A 10,576-nucleotide genomic window follows, 5' to 3' on the forward strand; every position below is an offset into this window, starting at 1 on the left:
TATATGTATGTATTTGACTAGCTACTCTGGAGGCTGAGGCAGGAGGAAGCCTTGAGCTGTGATTGTGGCACTGCACTCCAGTCTGGGCACCAAGGCAAGAGCCTGTCTCACAATAAATAAATCACAGTAAAAAAATTTTTTAAATTAAGAAAATAAATTGTTTTCTTGTATTAGGGTGATTAGATTTTTAGATTTGCAAAACGTGAACTTGAAAACTGGAGTAACTTTTTGGAAATTTAGGGAAAATATTTCTATTATCTTTATTGTGTTATACCAAAGAAAGGGTGAATAATATTAAAGTTTAACTGAGGCCAGGTACGGTGACTCACTCCTGTAATCCCAGCACTTTGGGAGGCTGAGGCAGGAAGATCACTTGAGGCCAGGAGTTTGCCAGCCTGGCAAACATAGCGAAACCCTGTCTCTACTAAAAATGCAAAAATTAGCTGGGTGTTCTGGTACACACCTATAATCCCAGCTACTTGGGAGGCTGAGGCAGGAGAATTGCTTGAACCGGGGAGGCAGAAGTTGCAGTGAACTGGGATCACACCATTGCACTCCAGTCTGGGTGACAGAGTGAGACTCTGTCTCAAAAAAAAAAAAAAAAAAAAAAAAAAAAAAAAGAAGTTTAATTGAGAAGTGAATTGCATAAGTTCTTTTGACTAGTGAGTAATCTATACATAAATTGAAATTACTGACCAATCAGTGGTATTGATAAAGAGCTTATTTAAGAACAGATTTTACAATACAGAGGGCCCTCTACTTATGATGGTTCAACTTTTATGATTGTCTCACTTTTGCCATGGCTGTACTGAGATATTAAATGCATTTTCAACTTAAAATATTCTTTGACTTAAGATGGGTTTATTAGGACATAACCCAATTGTAAGTTGTCAAGAAGCATCTGTATTTACAATAGTTTTCCTTCAATTGCATCCTTTTTGGAAAGAGAAAGACTGGTAGATGGCTACTGTACTTACAGGGCTTAACTCAGTATGGCAAATATCTTGTGATAATCACACCCTAATTAGGCTTTTATTCTGCAACCATGCACACAATTTGTGATACTATGAAAACCATTAGAAGTGACCCTTAAGGTTCTCAGTTTTTAAAAATTCTTGGCTTCTACATAGTTATCTTTTATTTTAAAATGGTTTTTATCTTTGCAAAGCACTGTAACTACATAACCCAGCCTTTCTACCTGCAATGGTCATTGTAAAAGGAAATTGTGAAGTGTTTACATCTACATGCCTTTTTGGGGGAGCTGAGATTTAAAAAGATGTTAGAGTGATGAAAGGCAGCAAATGCAGTAAGGTGTTGGGGAACAAAGTTTTTCTAAACATAAGATGAAAGAATTTTAGACCCATGCAAAGGTAGAGCTGGAAAGGCCTGGAAGATCCTCCAATTATACCTCAGGAAAAAAAGCTCTGGAAGGATAAGCGACTCACCCTATCCAAGTGCTCACAGAAAGTGGCATTTATCTCAGAGCCAATGGGAGGTCCTCATAACAGAAATGAACCTTGCATTTCCATGCAATTTAACTCCTCAAATGATTCTCCTTTTATTATCTGATTGCACCTCTTCCCGACTCTAACACTGCATTGGGAGGAGCTATCCCGTTTTACTTAAAAAGAGATTAGAATTCACCGAGTAAATGAGCCACTCAAAACTTAAAACTGGGCCAGGCATTATGGATGATGCCTGTGTTACTGGCACTTTGGGAGGTAGAGGCAGGTGGATCACTTGAGGTCAGGAGTTTGAGACCAGCCTAGTCACCACCCAACATGGTGAAACCCCAGCTCTATACAAAAAATACAAAAATTATCTGGGTGTGGTGGTACATGCCTGTAATCCCAGTTACTTGGGAGGCTGAGGTGGGAGGATCACTTGAGCTAGGGAGGCGGAGGTTGCAGTGAGCTGAGATCCTGCCACTGCACTCCAACCTGGGTGACAGAGCAAGACCATATCTGAAAACAAAAAGAAAACAAAACGAAAAACTGAAAACTGAACTCCCAGACTCATTGTTCCTTTCATAAAATTGAGATCCATGGGTCTATTAATTAATATACAAATTTCTCTGAGGCTGTGGCCTCCAAGCCCTTTAGAGGCACTTGAGATGATTTCGATTCACAAGGTGGGGTCTGTGAATCCTAAAAGCTCCCAGGTACTGTTGCTGTCAGGTAGCTCATCATTGCTAGACCGAGTGGATGTATGCCTTTGGTAATACAAAGTTGATATGTCATTCAGGGAGACAAAATCCTCCATAACTACTGCAATAGGCACAGAGATTTTTTGTGGTGCCAAGAACTATGATAGCAGCGGCAGCTACACTGGCAGTAATAATACTTCCGGTAACCCAGGCCTCATGTCATTTATAGAAATGGATGACTGAAGACACTGGAGAAAGGGAGATACTTTTTGGGCATCAGGAATTTCAAGGATTTTCCTTCCTATTAGTCTAGATCTAATCTAATGACTGTGACAAGAATATTGAATGGTTAAATATTCTAATTTCCAGTGAACTCTCCAAAGGTCCTTGTTTCATTCTAAAAACCTGTTTCAATCTTCTAATGATGGAAATGTTTGCCCTAGAAAGTCGTGTACCTCTACTCAGGGCAGCCTCTAAAGATCTACAGAATCCATTTTCTTTGCTGAACCAACTAGATCTTCTTTGAAGAAGAAAGAGTCAATTAGCACTATTCTTATATTACCAGAAATGAACAGCAATTGTTTTGGGAGTGGAAAGATGAAAAGAAAAGGAGGTATGAATCTTCTAGGAATACATGGAATAATTGCTGTTTTGCTTGGCTGTGTTCTGATATCAACCACATGTTAACAGAAACCATACTATGTGATTCAGAACTTCCAGCATTGACGCTAAAAACACAATTGTCTCCTTGTATGATTCTGATATAATTTCTGTGAAAATCTACTATACACCAGCATTGCCTAAGAGGTGGATATACAAACATAAATAAGAGTAAGATTGTCCCCAAAAGTGACCCATGTGTAAACAATGACAATACAGCTTGATAAATTGTTCCTTTTTTTGAGACAGAGTTTCACTCTGTCACCCAGGCTAGGTGTGATGTCAGCTCACAGCAAACTCTACCTCCCTGGTTCAAGCTACTCTCATGCCTCAGCCTCCCCAGTAGCTGGGACTACAGGCCACCACATCTGTCTAATTTTTGTATTTTTAGTAGAGATGGGGTTTCACCATGTTGGCCAGGCTGGTCTTGAACTCCTGACCTCAAGTAATCTGCCCACCTTGGCCTCCCAAAGTGCTGGGATTACAGGCGTGAGCCACCGCACCCGGCCTAAATTATATAATAGATGTTCCTTATTGTGTGCTATGGGAAGACTGAGGAGAGATACCTAATTCGGCCTGAAAGGTTGTAATGTGGCAGTGGAGATAAAGCCCTTGAAACAGTCTTCTAAGCATTTGGGACTTCAGTCTAGAAGAAAGTGTATAAGAATTTCTGGTCAAGTTTTGGACAAGATACTCCCAGTATTATGATAAAAGAACATGAATAGAATGCTTTTCATATGCTTTGAGGTTTAAGAGAGACCAGAAGCTTGACAAGAATAGAGAAAAATTCTACTGTAATGGAATATACTTAAAAAAAAACTGCAAAACTAAATTATAACTAAATACACTTCTGGTGAGGATTGTAAAGTCTTTTTATTGCCTCTGAGAGGAGGCTACCATCTGTTACTTTGAATATTTGTGCTTTCAGTCTTCTGAATTTTTTAAAATTTAAATTAAAGCACTGAATTACTCCTCCCCTCCCCAGATATAGTCAATGTCTATGGAAATTTCTAGATTGGTAATTGGAAATTTTCAGATGTGGTTATAAGCCTCTTAAAATAAGGCCAACTGATATCACTAACTTTGATGCCCTGCTATTTTTCTTTCGTATTTTCTGTTTTAAACAACTGTAGCCGTAACCTTTTGAATAACCTGAGTCAACTACATTAATTGTACTCCATTACAATTATAATCCCAGGCTGGGCAATGGTTTTGTTTAGTTTGGTTATGTTCATGACACAACTTCCTCTTCCTTTCTCCTCTCCTACAATCCGGTGAATTTTAAATCATAATTTACCTTTCCTGCTCCTATACACAGATACTAAATTCCAACTCCCCCAACCTAACCAGTGATAATACAATAAATTCTTTACCAGGAATGTACACATTCCTTAGCTGTCATTCATTAGTTAGAACATCAAGATCTAAATATGTGCTAATGTCCAGGGAAAGCTGACAAATTTAGTAACACTGAGACACTAAAATAGCTATACTGCATGACAGGATACCAAACTGGCTTTCATTAACCTGTCTTGGCCAAGAAGAACTTTATTTTTAGGCCACCCATATAACTGGTTATTTATAAGGAGGAAGCACATTGACCTTTGGCTTTCACTACTGAAACATACAGTCATGGAGACCAAAATTGTGTGTGAAAATCATTCAGTGACCATAGGAGATTCTACCTGAACCCGAGTTGCCAACAGCATCCTGTTACTTTATGGCCCTGAAGCATGGTTTCGGGTACAAAATTGCAGCCTTGTATTAAAAGCAAACCTTTGACATCAACAGATTACATTAGACTAAGCTGTATCACACAATTACTGAGGACTTATTTGATGACGCAAAATTTGTAGTTCAAAGTTGAATAGTATACTTTGGAGGAAAAAACGGTTTTAATACAATCGACATACACAGATGTACATTCTCTCTACTGCTTTGCAACTTTGGTGACAAGTTAAATACAGTTCTGGTACATCTGTATGAAGACTCTTGTGCAACTACCTACATCATAGTTCCCAAGAATATTCATTTGAAAAAGGTTATGATCATAAAACAATGTTAAAAATAATGAACTTAATATGATAGAATCCTAGTTTTGAGACAAAATATTTGTACATGGGAAAAAAGCATGGAAAGAAATACGTGAAAATGCGTATAGTGACTATTTGTGAAATCAGTATGAATTGTGGATGTTTTATTTTCTATTTTCTATTTTTTGTTGTTGTTGTCCAAATTACCCACAGCGGCTGGGTGCAGTGGCTCATGCCTGTAATCCCAGCACTTTCAGAGGCCCAGACAGGGGGATCACCTGAGGTCAGGAATTCGAGACCAGCCTGGCCAACATGGTGAAACTTTGTCTCCACTAAAAATACAAAACTAGCCAGGCGTGGTGGCGCACGCCTGTAGTCCCAGCTACTTGGGAACCTGAGGCAGGAGAATCACTTGAACCTGGAAAGCAGAGGTTGCAGCGAGCAGAGATTGAGCCACTGTACTCCAGCCTGGGCAACAGAGGGAGACTTCATCTCCAAACAACAACAACAAATTACCCATAGTGGCTTGTAATACTTTCATAAATAAAAAAATCTATCAACAGTTTCCAAAAGGTCCAGGTAATTATGGTCAAGCATGTACGATTAGATTCTCAAAGCAAAAATAAAGGTTATTTAAAAAAAAGTATGGGACTGGGCACAGTGACTTACGCATGCAATTCAAACACTTTGGGAGGCCGAGGCAGGCAGATCACCTGAGGTCAGGAGTTTGAGACTGGCCCGGCCAACATGGTGAAATCCCTCTCTTTACTAAAAACACAAAAATTAGATGGGCATGGTGGCAGGTGCCTGTAATCCCAGCTACTCAGAGGCTGGGGCAGGGAGGATTGCTTGAACCCAGGAGGTGAAGCCTACAGTGAGCTGAGATCATGCCACTGCACTCCAGCCTGGGCAACAGAGGGAGAACCTGTCTCAATTCAAAAACAAACAAACAAACAAACAAACCAAAACCCAGTATCACTACGGAAATGTTTAAAAACAAACCTCCTATTCACATATGCACTCCAACCAAGGCTCGAGGAGCTCTTACAGGCCCTTTATCATGAAAGCTCGCGTGGTCTACTCACCCCTCTATGTAGCACTGTTCTTTCTCCAGGCAGAGTCGTCTGAAGAACGCTTCAACCTTTGTAGTTTCACCCTCAGGTAGAGTCGTCTGAAGAACGCTTCAACCTTTGTGCTTCACCCTCAGCTCACCAAATGGTGACCCAAGCCTCTTGCAACTCCTTTTATACTCCAGAAGGAGAGGGGGGCCACACCTTTTCTTCCCTGGTTGATTACATTATCTCTGGTTAATCACATCATCTTTTTTTCACACCGCCGTTAATTGTAATCCAGGGAGGGGCTCATGAAGCATTTTGTTTTGAATCTATTATGTAGATTAAAAAACCAGTCACTGAGGGTTATCTAGTATGGCTCACATATCTCAGTTTTAAAGTTTTCCTTTCAATATTTTCATTTGTTTAAACTTTTCAAATTGACACATAATAATTGCACATATTATGGAGTACATAGTGATGTGATACATATAACATATAGTGATTAATTAGATCAGAGTAGCGTGTCCATCATCTCAAGCATTTATCACTTCTTTATGTTGTGTACATTCAATATCCTTCTTCTGGCAATTTGAAACTGAATATTATTGTTAACTACAGGCATCTTACAATGCTACAGAACACTATAATTTATTCCTATGTAGTTGTAATTTTGTATTCTTTAACAAATCTCTCCCTATTTTCCTCTTCCCTCTACCCTTCCAAGCCTCTAGTATACCCTGTTCTGCTTTTTACTTCTATAAGATCAACTTTTTTTTTTAGTTTCTACATATGAGTGAGAACATTCTGTGTTTAACTTTCTGTTCCTGACTTATTTCACTTAACATAATGTCCTCCAGTTCTATCCATGTTACTGCCAATGACAGGATTCCATTTTTCTGTGGATAAATAGTATTCCATTGTGTATATATACTACATAAAGGTTTTCTCTCTTTCTTTCTTTTTTTTTTTTTTTTTAAAAAAAAACAACTTCAAATCTTGTCAACATTTTATCATCTTTAAAAATAAATCAGGCTCTCTCCTCCTGCCAAAAGGAAAGAAGGCCAAGGGGAAGAAGGTGGCTCCAGCCCTGCTATCATGAAGAAGCAGGAGGTTAAGAAAGTGGTGAATCCCCTGTTTGAGAAACAGCCTAAGAATTTTGACATTGGATAGGACATTCAGCCCAAAAGAGACCTCAGCGGCTTTATGAAATGGCCCCGCTCTATCAGGTTGCGGCAGCGGAGAGCCATCCTCTACAAGGGGCTGAAAGTGCCTCCTGCGATTAACCAGTTCACTCAGGCCCTGGACCGCCAAACAGCTACTCAGCTACTTCAACTGGCCCACAAGTACAGATCAGAGAAAAAGCAAGAGAAGAAACAGAGGGTGTTGACCCTGGCCAAAAAGAAAACTGCTGGAAAAGGGGACATCCCCACTAAGAGACTACCTGTCCTTCGAGCTGGAGTTAACACCGTCACCACCTTGGAAGAGAACAAGAAAACTCAGCTGGTGGTGATTGCACACGACGTGGATCCCATTGAGCTGGTTGTCTTCTTGCCTGGCCTGTGTGGTAAAATGGGGGTCCCTTACTGCATTATCAAGGGGAAGGTAAGACTGGGCCGTCTAGTCCACAGGAAGACCTGCTCCACTGTTGCCTTCACACAGGTTAACTCGAAGACAAAGACGCTTTGGCTAAACTACTGGAAGCTATCAGGACGGATTACAATGACAGATACAATGAGATCCGCCGTCACTGGGGAGGCAATGTCCTGGGTCCCAAGTCTGTGGCTTGCATCAGCAAGCTTGAAAAGGCAAAGGCTAAAGAACTTGCCACTAAGCTGGGTTAAATGTACACTGTTAAGTTTTCTGTACATAAAAATAATTAAAATAATACAAATTTTCCTTCAAAAATTAAATCAGGGTTGTGTTTACATTAACTTAATAAACCTTTTCTGAACTTCTACCATGTACCCTGGTACTCTGGGCTGTGCTTGGAGAGAGGAATAGAAGGAAAAACAGGACATGGTCACAGGCTCTACACAGCTCACAGGCTGCTATGATGGAGACAAACAAAAAAACTGAGAGCACCTATGTAGGAATGTGGCATAAGGATATATAAATACTGTTGTGAGTAGCGAACACTTTAGAGTGCTTGCCTGGTGCCATTCTAAGCCTGTTCTACGTATCAATTCATTTTATCCTCACAACAAACCTATGAGGTAGATCTTGTGATTTTCTTTACATTGCAGATGAGGAAACTGAGGTACAGAAATGTTATGTCACACAGCAAATAATTTGAATCTGGATTCAAAGCCTGACTTCAGATTATAACAGACAAATCACAGTAATGGAGAAAGTGCTATAGTAGGGAAAATAAGAAGTGCTAAGGGAAATCAGAGAGGGTCATCTAACTGAGACCTAGGATTCAAAAAAGGCTTTCATGAAGAGGTTACGACCTCAGAGCTGAGTTGTGGCAGAATAGTGGGTTTTGGAATATGGGGGATGTGGGCAGGAAAGAAACGGGGAGAGCCTAGAGGGAATGAAACAAGTTCCTGATTGTGAAAGAATTTATATTCCATACTAGGGAATATGAAATGATGAGATAATGGGGAACTTTAAAGGCTTTTAAACAAGAATACCTTAAATCAAATTTGTGATTTTTAAATAAATGTTGGAGAGAGCAAGAACAAAGGCAGAGGAATAAATTTGGGGTCTGTGTAGCATTAAAAAATCCTCCCCTGGCTGGGCAAGGTGGCAGATGCCTGTAATCTCAGCACTTTGGGAGGCCAAAGCAGGTGGATCACTCGAGGTCGGGAGTTTGAGACCAGCCTAGCCAACATGGTGAAATCCTATCTCTACTAAAAATACAAAAATTAGCCAGCATGTTGGCACACGCCTATAGTCCCAGCTACGTGGGAGGCTGAGACAGGAGAATCACTGGAACCTGGGAGGCGCAGGTTGCAGTGAGCTGAGATCGCACCATTGCACTCCAGTCTTGGCGACACAACAAGACTCCATCTCAAAAAAAAAAAAAAAAAAAAAAAAATCCGCCCTACTAGCCTTAAACTTCTGAACTCCTGAAAGGCATTCTCTTAAGTGTGATTAATCTTATTATATCTGAGTAGGGCAGAGCCAAAATGGTGCCTGTGAAAGGAGAATGCTCAAATAAACTTTTGATGGGAAATAAGTGAAAACCATCTATCACTACTTTAATCCACAACTTTTTAAAAAAGAATGTTTTCTCAACTTTTTTAAGGTGTAAAGCGTCATTGACAAAAATTAAATATATTTATGGTTTACTGTGTGTTGTTTATATATATATACACACACACACACACATTGTGAAATAAAGCTATTTAACGTATCCATCACCTTACATAATTTTTTTGAGATGAGTAAATTTAAGATCTAATCTATTCAAAATTTTCATGTGTGTAACACATTATTATTAACTATAGTCACTATACTGGGTAACAGATCTCCAGAACTTATTCATCCTAACTGAAAGGTTGTACTCTATATATTTTTTTACTTTTTTTGAGGCCGAGTTTCGCTTTTGTTGCTCAGACTGGAGTACAATGGTATGATCTCAACTCACTGCAACCTCCGCCTCCCCGGTTTAAGCAATTCTTCTGCCTCAGCGTCCCAAGTAGCTGGGATTACAGGCATGTACCACCATGCTCGGCTAATTTTTATGTATTTAGTAGAGATGGGATTTCACTATGTTGATCAGGTTGGTCTTGAACTCCTGACCTCAAGTGATCCACCTGCCTTGGCCTCCCAAAGTTCTGGGATTACATGCGTGAGCCACCGCGCCCGGCCAAATGTTGTACTTTTTAACCAACATCTCCTGATTTTCCCCCAACCCTCAGCCCCAGGCAACTACCATTCTATTCTCTGCTTCTATGATTTTGACTTTTTTAGATTTCACATAAGAGATCATAGAGTCTTTCTGTGCCTGGTTTATTCACTTAGCAAAATGTCCTCCAGGTTCATTCATGTCATAGCAAAGGACAGTATTTCCTTCTTTTTTAAGGTTAAATTGTATTCCTCTGTGTGTGTGTATATATACTGTATATACACGTTATGTATATGACTTTCTTTATCCACGTTTTAAAATCTACATTTTCTTTATTTGTTGGCTATTGTGAATGATGCTGCAATGATCAAGGGAGGGAAGATGTCTCTTCAACATACTGATTTCATATCCTTTGGATATATACCCAGAAGTGGGATTGCAGGATCACATAATAGTTCTATTTTTAATATTTTTAAAACTCTGAAACTACTTTCTGGATATTCTTGTTTTAAGAAAATGAGTAAATATATTTTGAATAACAGAACCAGGTTTCTTTTTATTTTTCTTTCCTTTCTTTTTTTTTCTTTCTTCTTAGAACCAGGTTTCTCACTGCTAGAGAAAAGTAGATACAAATATGGAACATGGGAAAGCTAGAATGAATCTTGGAGTGTTAGATTGAATTTTGAGCATGTCTAATAATATTCAGATTTTGGTTCCTACATACTATTTTCCCCTAAAAGGAAATGGACCTTACTGAGAAATGACTGGTTCCAGGGCTGGGTCAGGAAAAGTACAAGATAAGACTGGAAATTTCTTTCTTTTCTCCTTCCTTCCTTCCTTCCTTCCTTCCTTCCTTCCTTCCTTCCTTCCTTCCTTCCTTCCTTCCTTC

General features: G+C 39.4%; 1 protein-coding gene and 2 pseudogenes across 1 annotated transcript in view; 2 read left to right on the forward strand and 1 right to left on the reverse strand.

Moving 5' to 3' along the window:
* LOC105548866 overlaps positions 1-7,442 on the forward strand; it is a 24,180-nt pseudogene extending 16,738 nt beyond the window's left edge.
* The window catches only part of PTP4A1 (protein tyrosine phosphatase type IVA, member 1), a 52,244-nt gene that overhangs the window by 26,879 nt on the left and 14,789 nt on the right, over positions 1-10,576 (reverse strand). The window lies entirely within an intron of this gene.
* On the forward strand, positions 7,464-7,799 carry LOC105548851 (annotated as a pseudogene).

This window comes from Mandrillus leucophaeus, unplaced genomic scaffold (genome assembly GCF_000951045.1).
Source record: "Mandrillus leucophaeus isolate KB7577 unplaced genomic scaffold, Mleu.le_1.0 Scaffold424, whole genome shotgun sequence".
Classification (NCBI taxonomy): domain Eukaryota; kingdom Metazoa; phylum Chordata; class Mammalia; order Primates; family Cercopithecidae; genus Mandrillus; species Mandrillus leucophaeus.